At 34.9% G+C, this 18100-nt stretch overlaps 2 protein-coding genes across 10 annotated transcripts in view; one reads left to right on the top strand and one right to left on the bottom strand.

The window, feature by feature from the left end:
- MBD5 (methyl-CpG binding domain protein 5) overlaps positions 1-12324 on the bottom strand; it is a 447015-nt gene extending 434691 nt beyond the window's left edge. For 2 of the 3 annotated variants that reach the window (XM_043576637.1, XM_043576639.1), the window contains exon 1: positions 11700-12324. The gene's annotated coding sequence lies outside the window, so the exon portion shown is untranslated. The remainder of the gene's footprint in view (positions 1-11699) is intronic. The other variant, XM_043576638.1, reaches the window with a different exon arrangement.
- A 285-nt stretch (positions 12325-12609) lies between these two features.
- Positions 12610-18100, top strand: part of ORC4 (origin recognition complex subunit 4) — a 79849-nt gene continuing 74358 nt past the window's right edge. The window contains exons 1-2 of one of the 7 annotated variants that reach the window (XM_043576644.1): positions 12635-12726; positions 14063-14234. The gene's annotated coding sequence lies outside the window, so the exon portion shown is untranslated. Of the gene's footprint in view, positions 12727-14062; positions 14235-18100 lie in introns of all 7 variants that reach the window. The other 6 variants (XM_043576642.1, XM_043576646.1, XM_043576651.1 and 3 more) reach the window with 6 other exon arrangements.

Genomic DNA, 18100 nt, shown 5'->3' with positions numbered 1-18100 from the left:
TTTCCATTGTTATCTGTGTTAAAGAGGTTTTATGAGACCTCATAATTCCATGAGAAAAAGCATTGAGTTTTAAACTGAAATAAAAGTGAACTCTTGGGGCGCCTGGGTGGCGCAGTCGGTTAAGCGTCCGACTTCAGCCAGGTCACGATCTTGCGGTCCGTGAGTTCAAGCCCCGCGTCAGGCTCTGTGCTGACAGCTTAGAGCCTGGAGCCTGTTTCGGATTCTGTGTCTCCCTCTCTCTCTGCCCCTCCCCCGTTCATGCTCTGTCTCTCTCTGTCCCAAAAATAAATAAACGTTGAAAAAAAAAAAAATTAAAAAAAAAAGTGAACTCTTATAAAACAACCCTTTTATATGTGGTAGTAAATTTTTGCATTGAAAATAAAGAATATTAGTCTAAGTATAAATATTAATCATAAGGAAAAGAAAACATTGCCCTACATCTTGCAGTTTGGTTCCTACATTAATCCCTAGCATCACCTTTTCCTATGCACTCTCTAGTTCTTGAAACTTCTGTCATGCTGACCTTCATTTAATGTTAGGTACTATGTTCCTTCCCCCTCAGTACCATTGTACGTACTATTCCTTCCTTTCAGAAAACTTTTCTCTCTTGATCAAGTTAACTAATTTATCAAGATTTCAGTTAACTAAGCACTTCCTCCAAAAAACCAAAAACCAAAACTAACTTCCCTTGATCCCATTGATTGGTTAAATTATCCTTCTAAGAGCCTCATATTAAATCCCATGTACCTCTCTACAGCAATTGGAATAGTTCCAACCCTGCATTCATTTATACAATTATTTGATTACTATCTTTACTCTTTAGGATACGTTCAAAAGAGCAAGACCTATGTCTATTTTTGGTCACTATTCCAGAGCACATAATTGATGTCAACATATATTGGCTGAAGAAAGACACTGGCAAGGCACTGGTATAAAAAAAAAAAAAAAAAAAAAAAAAAAAAAAAAAAAAAAAAAGAGAGAGAGAGAGAGAGAGAGAGAGAGAGAGATAAGGAATACTGAGTACTTAAAATGACCCCTACATAAGAGAAAAATCACTGACTTCTCAGATGAAAACAAAATACACAGCCATATATGATAGAACTCTTTAAAACCGACATTTTTCAGGAGAAAAAAAAAGTTCAATTTGTGATGGTACAGATAGGTGGATTGGTAACTGACATGAGGCAGCCAGATGGAAATAAATTATGCCAGATGCAAATAAAACTCAAGTAAATGGAGAAAATATAAGCTATATCTTCTTGTTATTTTTTAGAATTTATATGTAAGATTTACAGTTTTAATTGTATACTAATTACTATTGATCCTAGGGACCAACTTGGGTATTAATTTAATTATGAAAAGAAAAAGAACCTCAGCTAATATCCTTGAATAAAATTTTCTTATTTTTTTTAATTTCTTTTTAAACTTTTTTTTTAATGTTTATTTTTGAGAAAGAGCAAGCAGGGGAGGGGCAGAGAGAGAGAGAGGGGGTACAGAGCACCCAAAGCAGGCTCCATGCTGACAGCAGTGAACCTGATGTGGGGCTTGAATTCACAAAATGCGAGATCATGACCTGAGGTGAAGTGGGACGCTCAACCAACTGAGCCACACAGGCGCCCTCAAATTTTCCTGTTTTAACTACATAGCATTTGATTTCTAACTCTTTCAGAATATATTTGCTTCGGGCTCCTGACAAATTTTCCTGTCATAACTATAAAGAACTATTCACTTCCTTATGTTTTATGTAAGTTATTTTTTCCCTATTTCTTTTCTGACCTGCATTCTTGGAAATGAAGTGTTAAAAACATAAATGCAAGGTATATTATTTCTAATGTCTGTCTTAATTTACCAAGTTATTTTGAATTTTAATCCTAGCTTTCAAACTACTAAAAATAAGCTCCCTTAACCTCATATCGCATTGGAAGCTTTGTCTTAACTTGAATTACTCTCCTGAGCCAACCTATGATTTCTCCTCTACCTAAACTCTGATTAACTCATGTCCTCCCAAGAAGCCCACTGTGATTAACTCTACAGAATTCTAATTGTTTCTTTACTCTGCGTATTTTCATACTCAGTTTGATGTTATTTTACAAAAGCTCCTGAAGTGTTTTTCAAGTACATATTCCAGTCACTTAAAAAAAAAAAAAGACTTAAAGTTAAAAACTTGTTTTATCTTTGTCTTCTATTCAAACCAGTACCTGAATACAGAAAAATTATAAAAATGTTAAGTGACTATGCCATCTGTATTTTGAATGAGGATATAATAATTTGGAGCACTGATTAAAATAATAAGAGTCTATCTTAGGTCCACCACATATTCTATCTGATCTCAGACTGAAACTGTCTTATCATCACCACTTTATGACTGACATTCTTTACCACCAGTTCCCCAGTTGATATTTTCCCAAGTTCGTGAGAAATTCATTTAGCAATAAGAAGCAAAGTATTTTAAAGTCAGGATAGATCATATTCATTGTTCCTCCCTCAATTGACAATGCTTTTCACCCTGTTAGATAAGATTAGATCAGTCTAACAGACCTTATTCTGTATCGAGCTATGATGATTGTTAGCCAATACTCAATTCTCTTCAAGGTATTCAAGGGGATATATTCATGTGATGATTAGGGGATGGGACTGCAATTTTCCTGGGTCATTCTTTTTCTCATTCCTTTAATACATAAATATTTCTTTCCATTATAAAATTACTACATGAATATAAACTTATTGTTAAAAATAAACCCAAGTAAAGTATGCAAAACTGTAAGAGTTCTTAATTTTCTACCATCCCACATACTTTCTATAAACCAAGGATATAATCTGCTACATATTTTCCAAATCTTTTCTTAATATATTTACATAAACATAAGGCATATATTTTATGCAATTTTTATTTTACAAATATATGTACATATGGTATAAAATATGTATTATATGCATGTAAATATAAATTCTTATATTTATTCTGTTTGGGCAATTTTTTACATAAATGGGATCATACTGTACACATCATTTTGTGCCCTGTTTTCAGTTTAGCTTATCTTAGAGATCTTTCCATATTTTTTAGCTTACAAATCCAAATTTTGCATGGCTGTTGTTAGTTCTTTTTACTTTTTTATTATTATATTTTTTACTTTAGAGATGGTGAGCATTGAGTGGAGGAGAAAGGCAGAAGGAGAGAGACAGAGAGGGGGAGGGAGAGAGAGAGAAAGCAAGAGAGAGAGAAGGAGAGAGAGAGAGGGAGAGAGAATCTTAAGCAGGCTCCATGCTCAGTGCAGAGCCTGATGCGGGGCTCATTCCCATGACCCCGCAATCATGACTTGAGGCAAAATCAACAGATGCTCAATCAACTGACCCACCCAGGCTCTCTGGTTGTTGTTAGTTCTTATCCTCAAACACTCTAGGTAGTATTTTTTAACTTTCTTATAAAATTTCAAAATAAATGAATCCTTTCTTTCAGTGCCAGGAAAATGTGTAATGTAGATTTTTCCATTGTAATGTATTTTAATTAAAAGCATTATAGCAAGTATTCATTGAATTTAATATGATTTTTCATCTTTCCTAAAATGTTTAAGCCTCCTATAAACTTGTATTTTAATAAAAAATATATGTATGTACATAAAGAATGTATAAATTTAGTAATCAAGGTCTAAAATTAGTAAAAACTAAAATTTATTCTTATAAAAAGAGAAAGCAATATAACATAGCAAATTTGCCTAGTCATTACAAAATTAAACACATACACACATAATTCATTTTCTAAATCAATGAGGTAGAATGAGCAAAAACAGTGAAGCTGCTGAAGAAATGTTTTTAAAGAATTCTTAAGTTTTCAAAAGAAAAAAAATTAAATAGTTTACCAACATACTTAGAACATAGAAACCACAAACAGCAGAGCAGCAGACCAGAAAAGCAACATAAGATTAAATTAAAATCTGTACTATGCGGGTCTAGTCTCCTCACATACACAAAACACTGGAGTAATATGACTGTTACTTTTGTTTTCTATTACGCAACATATCGCTACTTTCTTCAAACTGGAAACCCGAGTTGAATCAATTAGCTAACAAACATCTACTATCAAATTTATTAATTAAAAAAAAAAAAAACTAAAAACTAAACTGGCCATTTAAATAAGATATACAATAATATAAGCTGTTTGGTTTCATTATCAAAAGAAACTGCTAAAGAAAATGCTTTACTACTGGTAGAAAATAAACTTCATCTTTAGACTTCTATGAAAGAATTAATGTTAATACCATCTAAAATGAAAAAAGTATTCACAAGGAATGGCATAATTTAGGAAGGCCTATGGCTACACAAAATCATTGCCATCATTAGTGGTGATATTTGTAGCTGGTATAAGCTTTCTGATATATAGTGAACTGAACACTGCAGCTTTAATTGAAGTTTGAATGTTATAAACAGTTAGATGTCTGGCTCTGGCCTGCATTCTAATACCATCAGCAGAACAGAGATGGGAAGTATAAACAAACCTTTTAACTAGATTACAGTCTCTAAAATGGCCAAGAAATCCTTCAGCAAAAACTCGTGTGACAAATGTGGAAGAAGGAAAATGATTTTGGAATAATGCTAAAAAATAGCCTCTATAGTTCTGTCATTACTGCAACATGTATTTGACTTTCTAAATATTTTTATGTTGCTTAATATTCATTCATTAATGATACACTTTACATTTGACTTTCCAAATAAATAAAAATACTTTTTAACTTACATAGCTGCTGTTTTTTAGATCAGTAATCCCAAGTAAGGAAAGTTATTTAAAAATCAATACGTTTCTTTTGTTGGATGTGGAATACTTCCCTCCTCCAACATTAGTGACTGTATATATACAGCCAAGATTATTATTTTTAGATAGTAGTAACATTAAGATTGTATAAACTAAGTTAATTAATGGTCACCAGATCAGTAGAACATGTCTGGACTCAACGTATATAGCAAAAGATGGCTTTGGATGCAAGGATAAATCTAATTTTGCATTCAGTCAACCTGAAGAAACAAACTTCCATGAGTTAGACACTAAATTAAAAAAAAAAAAAAAACAAAAAAGGGCAGCACAAGAATGTAAATTTTAACACTAGCCCCATACAGAAATGTTTCCTCTCATTGCCTGAATGTTGGTTGGTTGGCAAAGAACTCAGTGAAGCATGGATGTGCAAAAATTTTTCACCACTGCAAGGCTGGTGACTGATTTATGTAACTCATTTTAGTCCTTTAACATAATATGTTCTAATAAATTATTCAATGACACAAAATTTAATTACAAGTTCTCTAAGAAAAGGTTATATAGGTCAACTGAAATAGGACTCAAGTTAGAATTAGTCACCTACAACTTTGAATGAAGTGTATGCTTTACACCAGTATGATGTCATTAGTGATTTTCTTTTCCATTATGTCCAACTACATTAGAAGATATGTCTTTAATAGATGTTAAGCCTGGTTCTCACCTTGTCTTTCTGAAAAATTCTGAGTCATTCCAACTTCTGAAATTTTACATGATATAGAAGTACCTCAAACAGAAACAATGACAAGTAAGAAACTTTACTTTTAATCTTTATATTTAGGTATTACCTTTGGGTAATATAGGTACCTTTGGGTACTTATATTTAGGTATTACCTCTTAAGAATTACCTTTGGGTTATCTAAGGAAATTACTGGAGACCAATGACTTATTCTATCTGACCAATTACTTAGATTGTTCTTAAAAACAATAAAACTAATTTGGTATAAAATTTCCTTTCTGAAGTATAATAGATAACAGAGAATAGTTCCTCAGCATTTAAAATATTTTGAAATTCTACAGGACATAATGCATTGGCATAATTGCTTATAGAATGATATCAGCAACTTATGCATATAGGATGAATGTGTATCTACTTAGGATAAATATGAAAATTACTTGATTAGTAATTTTTACAAATTACTCTTTTCTCCTAGAAGCAAAGAATGTAAAAATCAACTCTAGTTAGCTAGATCAAAAAGTATTTTAATTCAGTAGCTGCTTTAAAGAATAATAATTTAGGAATCTGGAGAAACCAACAAGTTGTCCATTCTCATACTAAAAATATTTCTGACTTTAAATAGTACTAAAAAGAATACATTAAACTTAATTCTATATGTGTAATGTGGTAATTATGAAAATCTTTTAAGATACAGGATCCAGAAGATGTGTATATAAACACTCAAGCATTAGACAATATAAAGTCTCCTCTATTTCGAGGTTTTCCATTATCAACATTTACATTAAAATGTTTATAGTAAATATTCACTGGGTCACAAATTGTTGGAACTTTCAAACTTCATGTAACAAAATGCTAAATGTAACTCATGCAAGAGAAAAGGAAGTTCAATATGTAGAAAGCCTAAATGTAATTTTTGCCATACAAAGAGAAGATTGACTTTACTTTTACAGCTGACCCTTGAACAATGAGAGTGCTGACCTCTGCGCAGTTGAAAATCCAGTATAATTTCTATCTCCCCTAAAAGTTAACCACCAAAAGCCTACTGTTGACCAGAAGCCTTAACCAATAACATAAACAGTCAATTAACACACATTTTGTATGTTACATGTATTATATATTGTATTCTTATAATAAAACTAGAGGAAAAAAGTTAAGAAAATCATAAGGAAGAAAAAAATACTTACAGTGCTATAAAAAATTTGCATGTAAGTGGACGAACAGTTCAAACCTGTGTTGTTCAAGGGTCAAGTGTATTTTACTTCAAGTTGCACACTGATCTGTATCTATGCTCCTTATAAAGAATTGGATTTTTTTAATTGTTTTTCTGTCCTTGTAAACTTTTAGAAATTTTCCATCACTCCATCAATAAGTTACTAGGGCAATGATTTTAGTGATGTTTACCAGAGAAATTACTGACTGATAAAAGTTACTGTGTCTGTATTTTAAATTAAAAAGTTAACGAATTTACTGTGATTGAATATTTTGCTGCTATATGTAAAATGCTGCTTTGTCAGTAATAGGTTTCCCCATTTGTAACATGGGAACAATGTTCAAAATTCACAGGATGAGTGTTTTGTTATTTTGTCACAGTATTAGATACTTATAATAAATGGTAATTATGATTAGTACTAAAATAAAAGTTAAGAATGACTTTGAAAGAGATCAGATTGACCTTCAGGAATCTATTTACCTGCACAAGATACTGTACCAGCAAGGGAGCCCAAGCCCCTCCTCCTTCCAAATTGTGAATCAATATTACTCTAAGAGGTACAGTTTAAGAAGGACAAAGAAAATCCAGGAAATCTCTCTCTAATCTTTAAATTACATACGAAAGCCATGATAGGAACCAAGATAGTATTCTTTGGTTTTGAAACATCCATTAACTAAGAAATTAATAACTCATTTTACTGAAGTTACATAACATAGTGAGGATTAATAATTGCAACTAACCAATTTAGAGGTAGAACTGGAAAGTTTCTAATGAGAATCTTGGAGAAATTTATCTAGTACACAATGAAAATTCCAAAACTCCTGAACAGCATATACCATAATTATTCCATGATAAATAAATTATACTGTTAGCTTAAACTATAGAAAATAACTAAATGATCAAAATGAAAATGATGTACCATGTATTCCAATGAACCATGAAAGATAACCTGGTATATGAAATGTAAGAAGAGAAGTTACTTTTGAGAAAAAAAAGTTTAAGTTTGGAGAGTTTGGGTTTTGTTTTTTGTTTTGGAATAATTTTATAAGAGATACTTTAATAAACAATGTTGATAATCTTCAAATAAAAGTATGTATCAATAAAATACTAGTAATGATGGTCACATAGACTATTTTTATGGTCTAAAATTAGTGAATTATATACAGAATAGAAAGCCCCAGAATACAGTATTAAGTGGAAAATTTTTCATTATATATTTCTATTTTAATAAAATACAGCAAAATCCTTCTTAAACATGCATTTTTCCACCTAACAGTATCCATTTATTTAGTTAATATAAAATTTATTTAGAAACATCAAAATAAAGTTATGACCAATATACTTGTGGAATACAATTAAAATACCTCTTCACATTAAACTGTAGGGACCATCCTTGTTTCTCAGATGCCTAGCACAGTGCCTGACAGACAGTAGATGCTCAAAAGATGTTTAATGAATACCTAAGTACAATCTGTTTTGCACATACATTCAAAATCCAGACAAGTTTGCAAAGGTACATAAGTTGGACATAGGCTTTCTGGCTGACTTCATGGGGTCCCACTGATGACTAGGAGTAAATCTTCATATCCATAGAAAACTGGAAAGTTGATAAGTGTCTGGGTAAGGACCAAAAAAACAAAGTCAGGGAAACATGTCACCTAAGTAACAGTTGCTTTATAGAGCTGGTAAAAGTGGCCTAATCATTCTAGTAACCTATCGCACTAGTCTCTCAATGAAATGAAATTTAAGTGTATCTTGAATATTTGCTAGGATATTTTTAATAGGAATTTTTTGAAATCTCTCACTAAAAATAAATTACTTTTGTCAAATTGTATCCTGTACAGGATTAGAGGGAATATGTTTTTACTTTCTATGAGTACTATATTATTAACAGGATTTGATTTGGCTAATAGAAAAAGTGACAGCTACAGTAAAAATAAAGAAAAAAAAATTCATAGTAGTGGAGAAATTGTAGCAGGGAGGAGAGGAAAGGAAAAAGGAAGAAAGGAAAGGAACCCCACATATGGGAGTAAAGAAATTCAAATATGCCTAACTCTAATACCAATTACGGCAATTAATCAGTAGGGCCTACTGTGCACCGGACACTGTACCGTGAGGGATGTAAATCTTAAGATACAAATTTTTAGTCTTAAGTGGTTCACAAAGCAAGACTAGCAGGTAAATGTTTATAATACAATATGGGTCATTATTATATATATGTCTCTAATCCAAGCGTAAAAAGCATATTTACTGATTAATTAGAAGTGCAGAGAAAACATAAGCATCAAGGGAAACAAATAATTCTCAAAATAGTAACTATCCACAATGAGAGAAATCAGTACCTTTTAAATCAACAAATTATTGAATTATAAATAGACAAAATTTTGGCTTAAAGCTATTTACCTAAACATTCTTAGGATAATACGCCTCTACATAAAATCCTTAAGTGCTATAGACAAAATTGTGAATGACAGTTTCATTTCCAACAAAAGAAAATGAGGTCGTGCAGCACAGGAAATGTTAAGAGACCTAAGTTCTCTGGTCCATGCTCTGCCCACTTACAGGCCTTGGAACCTAGGTAAGTTCCACAAACTCTCTGAACTTCAGCAAAATGGAAAACGAAGAGTTGGATAAAGTGACCTCCAAGATGTCACTTAGATGAAAATTACAATCTTAAAATATGTCTTAATAGTTAAAAAATAAGCTAGAATAAAAAAGGTTTTTTAAACATAAATCATTATCCAACTCAGAGGAAGTCTGGAAATCTCAAATTATACAGGGTTAGCCAGGGAGTGGTGAGATAAAGGAATGTTTTCAAAAGAAAAGCAGACATATATTAAGTAAAGGTATTATACTCAAGACTGTAAATTTTCACTCAGCTGCCGACGGGGCAACCACCATCCAATTATCTGCACAATTCGCCTTATTTAAAATTGATTTCTTCACTAAGTTCTACTTTCTCCCTCTTATGTTAAGGTTGCTGAGGTATTAGAGTGAGGACAAGAAATCCTAGGTGGACCTGGAATATTAGTATTGATGTTGGGAGAAAAACTTGAACTTGACACAGATTTCTGCTGAAATGCACCAATTACACCTTAGAGAAAGGTAAGAAATTGTTCAAATTTATAACAGAAAGGAAGGAAATAAGGCCATATTGTTTATTGCTACAGAGCTTTTTTCCTGTGTCTAAATGTCTACTCTTGTACACATTAATGAAAATTTACAGAACAAGTTTCTACATTTGCAATGCTTTTCTGCCACTAAAATATAAGCTTATTATATTTTGGCTTTGCCATAAAAAAATAAAAAATTAAAAGTATTATCCTGTTTTATAATATTTATGTCAAATATCCATCTAGATTTATTTTTCTTCAATCCTTTCTATTTGATCAAATTGCTGTTTTCATATTATCAGTCTGATCATAAAATTGCTGTTTTACAGAAGAATATTTTTTGCTGACATAAATTACGGGATCAGAGATACCAATGCAGTTACAAAAAAGGGTGTGTGTATGTATGTGTGTGTGTGTGTGTGTGTGTGTGTGTGTGTGACAGAGAGAGAGAGAGAGAGAGAGAGAGAGAGAGAGAGAGAGAGAGTGTGTGTGTGTGAGAGAGAGAGAGAGAGAGAATATATGAATGTGTGCATCCATCTTCAAGGAAAGGATAAAGAAATGTATGTATGAAACAAAATAACACTTTCCAATGTAAGCTCTAGTAAAAGGCCTATATTGGAAACATACTTTCTAGCATTTGTGAAATAAAATACAGCACTGAAATCGAAAGCCACAGTGATTTTTATGAAGACTGTTATTCTATAAACCTAAACCTGAATTTATCTTTCAATTTATGTCTAAACTACAGTGAATATACTAACTACAACTTCATTATTTGACTCATGAAAATATATTTTTGAAATTTGTCTCCTTTCACATATAGTGAGCAATTTGGTTCAGTACCCCAAGAGATGAAAAACTCATCTCAATTTACAACAGTAAATAAATAATTCAGTTAAAATTGAAAGTGGTACCAATCCAGCAAACTATTGATGGAGAGGTTTGGCCTTCCATGAAGCCAGAACAACATAAAGTTTTCAATGGGGATTACTTGTTCAGACAAGTTACAAAGATAAGAAAAATATCCAGATTAATTACAAAATAGCTAATATTCTCATCTTGTGGAAAATATCAAGAACCTATGTAAGGAGAGACAATACTAGTGGTATTGAAACTTTAAGCATTTTAAGCTTTGAACTTTATATGCTAATATAGGAAACAAACATTTAACAAAAAAGGCTGTAATACAAGTCAAAACCTAACCAAAGGCCTCTATCAACTAAAAATTTGAAATCTCCCATGCAAGTCAGACACAACAACAAAAAAAAAAAAAAAAAAAAAGAAAGAAAAAGAAAAAGAAAAAGAAAGAAAGAAAGAAAAATTAAACCCAGAAAGCAAAAACCAATCAAGTCTGTTCCAACACTGAAGTCAATTTCCAAATCACATACAGAACCAAAAAGGGGAAAACACTCAGGTCTACAAATGGATAAGCAGTTCCAATACAATCCAGATCCCGACATTTTCCCACTCAGAAACAAATGCAGTGGAGCTTTTCCTGGGGAAAAAGGAAAAAAGCTCTCCAAATGAATTTTTTCAAGTGACATCTAGAAAGTGTGCCTCTTTCTGTCTCTTTCCCTGGCGCCTCATTGGAGGAAGGAGGGGGTTGTTTTTGTATTTTCCCCCATTGGAGCAAGACACAATCAGATGTTAGCTGGAGAAGAGAAACCACTTTTGACAACAGCAAATAAAAATAAAAGTGCCCTTCCTCCTCTGACAGGATGGGCACCCACCTCACACACCCCTCCCCACTCCAACCCCTCCTTCACTCCCCCCCCCCCCAGCACCACCCCCTCCTCACCCCGGAGCTCCACTGCGTATGTGGTTTGGTGCTACTGTTGCCCCGGAGTTAAAGTCAGAGCCAGAGGAAGGCAATGAAGCCCCCACAGACACACTTACCTTTCCTGCCCCCCACTTTTGAGTGCCTTCCCTGGAGCTGTGGAGGATGACACAAAGGGTAATAAAGGGGGGGGAGTGGAGGAGGAGGAGGCGAAGGAGGAGGAGAGCTGGGGAAGTGGCTGCTCCTGGGTGTAGTGAGATGTCTCCAGCCAGGGCCAAGCAGCAGCAGCAGTAGCAGCAGCAGCAGCAGCAGCAGAGAAGGGTCTGTGTTGCTAAGAGGCTTTTGGTCTCTTTCTCTCCTCCTCTCACGGCCAAAGAGGAGGAGGGTGGAGGGGGCTCGGGAGGGAGGCTAGTGGAGGGGTGAGGGGGTAGGAGTCGTGGATGGGGGTTTTCGAAGAAGAAGAAACTCCTTCTTCTTCTCTCTCAGGCTCAATCCCCCTCTCAGGTCTCAGGGCTGGAGGGTGGGGGAAGGAACTCAGCCGCCTTCCCCCCACCCCCCTCAATTCAAGGTTGAAGTGGGGTAAAATTAGTGTCCTGTCCCTTTAAAAATAGAAATAAAAGGTGCCCCCCCTCTGCCACTGCCTCTCTCTTCATCATCAGCTGCTGCTGCTGCTGGGGTCTCTCTGCTGGGGGGGGGAGGGGGGGTTCGGGTAGAAGAGACGGGAGGCACTCACTGCGCATGTCTCTCTCTGACGGGAGGCTGGTTGGTTGAAGGCAAGAGGAGGGGGAGGGGAGGAAATGATCTGGTTTCCCAGAAGGCTCCGAGGCACTTGCGACCCGGAAGACATTGTAGCAGGGGGTAGAGGGGCGGGGGCGGGAGTAGGAGGAAGTCGCTACTCTTTAACAACCCCCTGACCCCTCCTACCTCCTAAGGGAAAGTGGAGGAACGGAAGTGGGCGTGGACGGAGACTAATGTAGGTCACGTGTTTGGGCGGGAGTGGGGCGGGGTGGGAGACGCGCTGCGTGCGCGGGGAATGCCGGGAGTATTGGTGTACCGTTGGCAGTGGCAGGTGAAGCTGAGCTGTCTACGCGGCCAGGGGCGCTTGTGAAGCGGTTCCTGTGGTGGCTAGATTGCTGCTCTGCCGTGGTAAGGGCGTCTTTTGTGTGAGAGGTAATATGGGCTAGGCTGGCCTCGAAACGAAGGCCTAAGGTCGCCAGTGGTGAAAGGCGAATCGAAAAGAATGAGGACGGAAGGTTGTGGAGACTCAGAATGCGGGAAGGGGGCAGGCTTGTCTAGGCCAGGCAGGCCAGAAATCTGGAAGGCCACTTCTGTCTCGTGGCTTTCCTCGTGAGGCTGCCTACGAATCTCTGAAGCTTGTAGGGATTCCTCATGAAACTAGGTCTCTGGCTGGGTGTTGACTACACCCGATGGTGGTTGTAAGGAATATGATGATACTGCTGTCAGAGAGAAATGGAATCTTTGGAGCCTATGCAGATGACTGTTGACTGCTTCAGAGCAGGGGAAGAGAGAAGCGCCATGTGTGAATTTTGACAACTCAGGCATTAGATGCATTGCTTGTATTAGGTATTATGACCATTATTCCTTACTTCGCTACCCTCCTTGGAATTCTGGAGTGGTTTTTGGGGAGGGAGCAAGCTTGGGAAGTCTTGAATGGAATTTCCTCTTTATAGCTTGGCGTTGTTGCTGCAACAAAACGCTTATGCTTGCTCTCAGAAAGCGATATGGGATTGTGTAGTCCTCGATATGGAGGAATGTAACGGTTGATAGAGAAGAGACATCACAAATTTTTCCTTTTCTGTGGTGTAGATAAGTGATTTTTAAATGAATATTTTGCTTTAAGTTTTTTTGGTTACTAGTCTCGGATTTAGATCCTTTGGTTTCTCAATTAAATGCTACCTATTTTTGCTGGAAATGTTTCCCTCATAAGATAATAATTCAGACTTTTAAAGGATTCGTGTATTTACATCGGTAAGGCTTTTTTTCAGTAAAGTCACACCATTTTTCACATCATTTCATAAATCTTAACTAGAACCATTTCAATCTTTAATTTCTTTTGTAAAAGTACTTTGAAAGATTATCATTCTGTATAGTTTCTTTTAAGGCCAATAATCTAAAATTCCTCATGTTTGTTCCTCATACAGGTATTTAATTCTGTAATAATTATTCTTTAGGATACACTATCAATTAAAGTTGTTACTTGTTTTCTACATTTTACTTAAGCTTTGGCAATTAACCCTATTTATGCATCATTGCCTAGTACTTAACTGCTTTCTTTGTGTGCAGTAATCTTGTCCAGTGGAATCAAAACTAGAGTCCTGTGCCTTAAAGTGTTGTTTATATTGTAACCAAATATATATCATTTTATAAAAGAAAGAAAGTCACAGCAAAGTAATATAAGTGCTTTAGGTAACAAATTTTAATTTCTTACGTTAAAATACTAAATATGCAAAAAAATACACAGATCATAGGTATACAGTACGATGAGTAATTACTAAGTGAACACTGAGTGATCACTACCACAGTCAAGAACTAGAACGTTCCTAGTACTGGAGACCTACTCCTCCCCCCATCAATTCCTGAATATTCCTCCTGCCTCACCACTACAAGAGGTTAACAGCAACCGGATTTTTATGGTAATTATTTTCTACATTTATTTCAAGTATTTTTTAACCACCAGTGTTGGCATTACTACCCGATTCAGATGAATTTTATCTGTGTTTTACCTGTATGTAAAAGAGTTACACGTTATGTGTTATTTTCCTCACGTGTCACCAATATTTAACCCAATTAGTACATTTAGCTATTGTTCATGTTTTTTTCATTTTATATAGTAATGTCTATAGTGTGATGTAGTCTTTTTCTGAATAAACCACAATTAATGTAACTCATCTAATATTAATAGGCATTTGGATTGTGTCCAGTTTTTAGCAGTTACGAGCAATGCTACTGTGAATGTTCTTGTGCATGTATTTTTCCACGCATAGCATGCATTTTTGTAGAATGGAGATTATGCCAAACTTTTCCAAAATAGATCAATTTAAACTCCCACCAGCAGTATATGGTAGATGCTTTTTTTCTACAGTCTCACCAACAGTTGATGTCTTTTGTTGATGCCAACATGATGAGTGTGGCTTTATGTTTTTACAGTTCCCTGGTTATTAATGACCCTGAGCAATTTGTAAAATATTTGTAGGCTGTTTGGATTTCTTATTTGAATTGTCACAATGTTTCTATTGGGTAGTTTGTGTTTTACTTAAATATTTGACTAGTATCGCAAATATCTTCTCTATAATTGGAGCATTTCTCGCTTCCTGGATGATTTTTATCTTCATTTCATTCCTTACTGGTTTATATGCTAATTCCTATTGTTTTAAATTTATTTGTAACTTTAACTCGAAGAAGTTCTATACTTGTGCTACCCAATACTGTAGCCAGCTTGTGGCTGGCTATGGACCACTTGAAATCTGGCTGAAAGTGTTACTGAGGAACTGAATTTTTAGTTTTGTGAAGTGTTAATTTAAATTTGAAAATTGATACTTGATTCAGTTGTTGAAAAATGCTTAAGTATGTTTGGAACAACTTGGGTATGTAAATGAATTTTCTCAACTGTTTTTGCATCTCTGAATTCTCTTTGAGGATCTTTTTCCTTTTGCTTTTAGTACACTGTTTAGAATCTTTTTTTTTTTTTTAATTTATATTTTGAGAGTCAGAGACAGAGGGTGAACTGGGGGGTGGAAGTGGGGGCAGCAAGAGCTACAGAGACGCAGAATCCTACGCAGGCTCCAGGCTTGGGGCTGTCAGCACAGAGCACGACACAGGGCTCGAACTCACGGACCACGACATCATGACCTGAGCCAAAGTCTGACGCTTAACCCACTGAACCATCCAGAGCCCCTAGAATATTTTTAATTCAGGTGTACTGATGGCCAATTACCTTAGTTTTTTTGCTTACCTTCCAAGTGTCTTTTTTCACCTTCAATCTTGAAGAAAGTTTTGGGTCTTTTAAATTGTAGGATTGTGGTGGTTTTTCAGAATCTTGAAGATAATGTTCCATTGTGGGTTTTTGTTTTTGCTTTTTTTTTTTTTTTTTTTTTTTGTTGTTGTTGTTGTTGATTTTGAGAAGTCACCTGTCAGTCTAATACTGGCTGATTTGGAAGAAATCTTTAAAGAATGTTTCTTTGTCTTAAGTTTTCTTCTATTTCTTTATGGCATTTTATGTAGAATTTTTTTTTTCCTGTTTTGAATTAATTGAAATTCTTGAATCTGTGGGTCAGTGTCTTTTTAAGAAGTAAATCACCTATATCTATTCTTACTGTTTCTAGCTACTTACTAAAAATTACTGTGGCTTTTATTGGCACAGTATTCATAATTGTTGTTTGTGACCAGTAATTCCAATTTCTTAATTTGTAATGGGTCTGTTTTTGCTGGTTTATGATTTTTCTTGGTTTCATGGTTTTTCATGTGTGCCTGTGTGCCAGTTGTTGGATTTGAAAAATTATAAGAATATGTGAGTCCTAAGATAATGGTATCTTTTTCAAGAAGCCATGTTTTCCTAGGAAAGGTAACAGGCACACTACCAGTCCCAAGTCACTTAGTTCATATTCAGGACTTCAGAGTAATTCTGTTTTACACTTAACTTTAAGTAGGACTTAAGTCATGAGTTCTACAAGTTCCATTTTACTTCCAGTTCTTCCTAATCCAAATGATATTCCTTAAGATCTCAACTTTAATTTGAGTGATGATTTATTTGCATCTGGATTTGGTGAGTCTTGTGCTTCGATTTTTTTCTTCATAGCCCAGCAGAGCTACCCGTAGTTCAGCCTTTCTTCTTGTTTCTCAGTCTTTTCTTCTGGATAAGTACAAGTCTTCAGGAAAAAGTGACTGACTATGGTGTTTATTTTTCTGATTTATCCTCCTGTATTTTGGCATGTAATTTCATACTGCTTTGTTTCTTTGGTTTTTATTGTGAAGGTTTTTTGTTGGTTTTAATAGGATTGATCTGATCTGCCGTTACCATATATGGAACCCTTATCCTCTTTTCTTTTCTTTTTAATTTTTGAGATTTGATTTCAAGATCTTTCTACTTCCAGCCAAAATTGTGTGTTTTAACTTGTCATACATTAGTTTAAAATTTTTCAATCAAATTGGCCTCTACAGCATAAGATGCCAAGGTAATTAAAATTTAGAAAATATTTTCAAATATATTTTTTTAAGTATTAAGTTTCAAATGTAAACGAACATGCACTTGAAATATTAACTATTTGTACATGGCTTATTAAAAAAAAAAAAAAAAAAGCTTAATTTATTTATCACAGGTTCAATTCTCCAGAATGTGGCCCACCAGAATTGCACCATGGTGGGTTGAAATGGTTGGGCCTTTATCTCCACACCTTGCTAGGCCCCAGGGAGGATGTGATGTTGGAAAAAGTGACTGTTAAAGCCTTTACTTCCCCCTCGCTAGGGGCAAAAACTTTTAAAGCTTTTTTTTTTGGCTAGTTCTTTTGATATTTAACTCTGTATTTACAAATAACATCTTATATGCTGCCACTTGATTTTTCCATGTTAGACATTATCCGTTGACTTCCACAGTGAGCGATGTAAATTTGGTTTTTTTCCCACAAATACCCAAGCCCTGCGCCCCCCATCATTTCACTGATATCTTAGTTTTTGGTAAATAACCATCCTATGTCTGTGTAGTTTCTCAATATTTATCATTAATTCAGCCCCGAACAATCTGCTTGCTTATTGTCAGCACATCTGCATAGGTTCAGAAGTATCAATTTTTTAATTTTTTTTTTTAAATCAGTTTATCGCTAAGAAATTTCTCCTAGAACATTCTGATCTCCAGTTTAGGCTGGCTCCTTGATGTGGTTACCCCTCATGCAACCTCTCTCTATTCTGTGATAGATCCTGTATCCCATGTAATTCTTCGTTTTATGTTAATTTTTGCATCTCTGAGTTTTCTTTGAGGATCTGTTTTCTTTTGCTTAAGTACATGCTTCAGAATTTCTTTAACATAGGTTATCATCATTAAAAGATTAATGGTTATCCATTAAGGTTAATTATCCTCATATTATTTGGTCACAATCTCCAGTAGCTATCTGAGAGGCGAATGGTCTGAGGCGTTATGTTCTGTATGTAAATATCTTTAGATTACCCTAACTTAGTTTGGATGTAGGATTTTAAGTTGGAAATGTTTTTCTTCAGAATTGCAAAGGAATTCTTAGTGTCTGATATAAAATCTGAAGCCATTCTTATTTTCAACACTTTGCATTTCACTCTTTTCTTCTTTATGGAAGCTTCTGCACCCTATTTTTGTTTGAAGCTTAAAGAATGTTCCCAGTGTTCTGAAATGTCACAGTGTTTGTTGTGAGGTGACTTTGCTGTGCATTTCATGGGTTCTTTCTGTCTGGCAACTTGTTTTCCTTACCTCTGAGAAAGTTTCTGATACTTGTCCTGTAATATCCTTACATCTATTTTTGGTTCTGAAGCTGCAATT

Source organism: Prionailurus bengalensis, chromosome C1, assembly GCF_016509475.1.
Source record: "Prionailurus bengalensis isolate Pbe53 chromosome C1, Fcat_Pben_1.1_paternal_pri, whole genome shotgun sequence".
NCBI lineage: Eukaryota > Metazoa > Chordata > Mammalia > Carnivora > Felidae > Prionailurus > Prionailurus bengalensis.
Note: the sequence above shows the minus strand (reverse complement) of the source record. Positions and strands in the feature narration are given on the sequence as shown.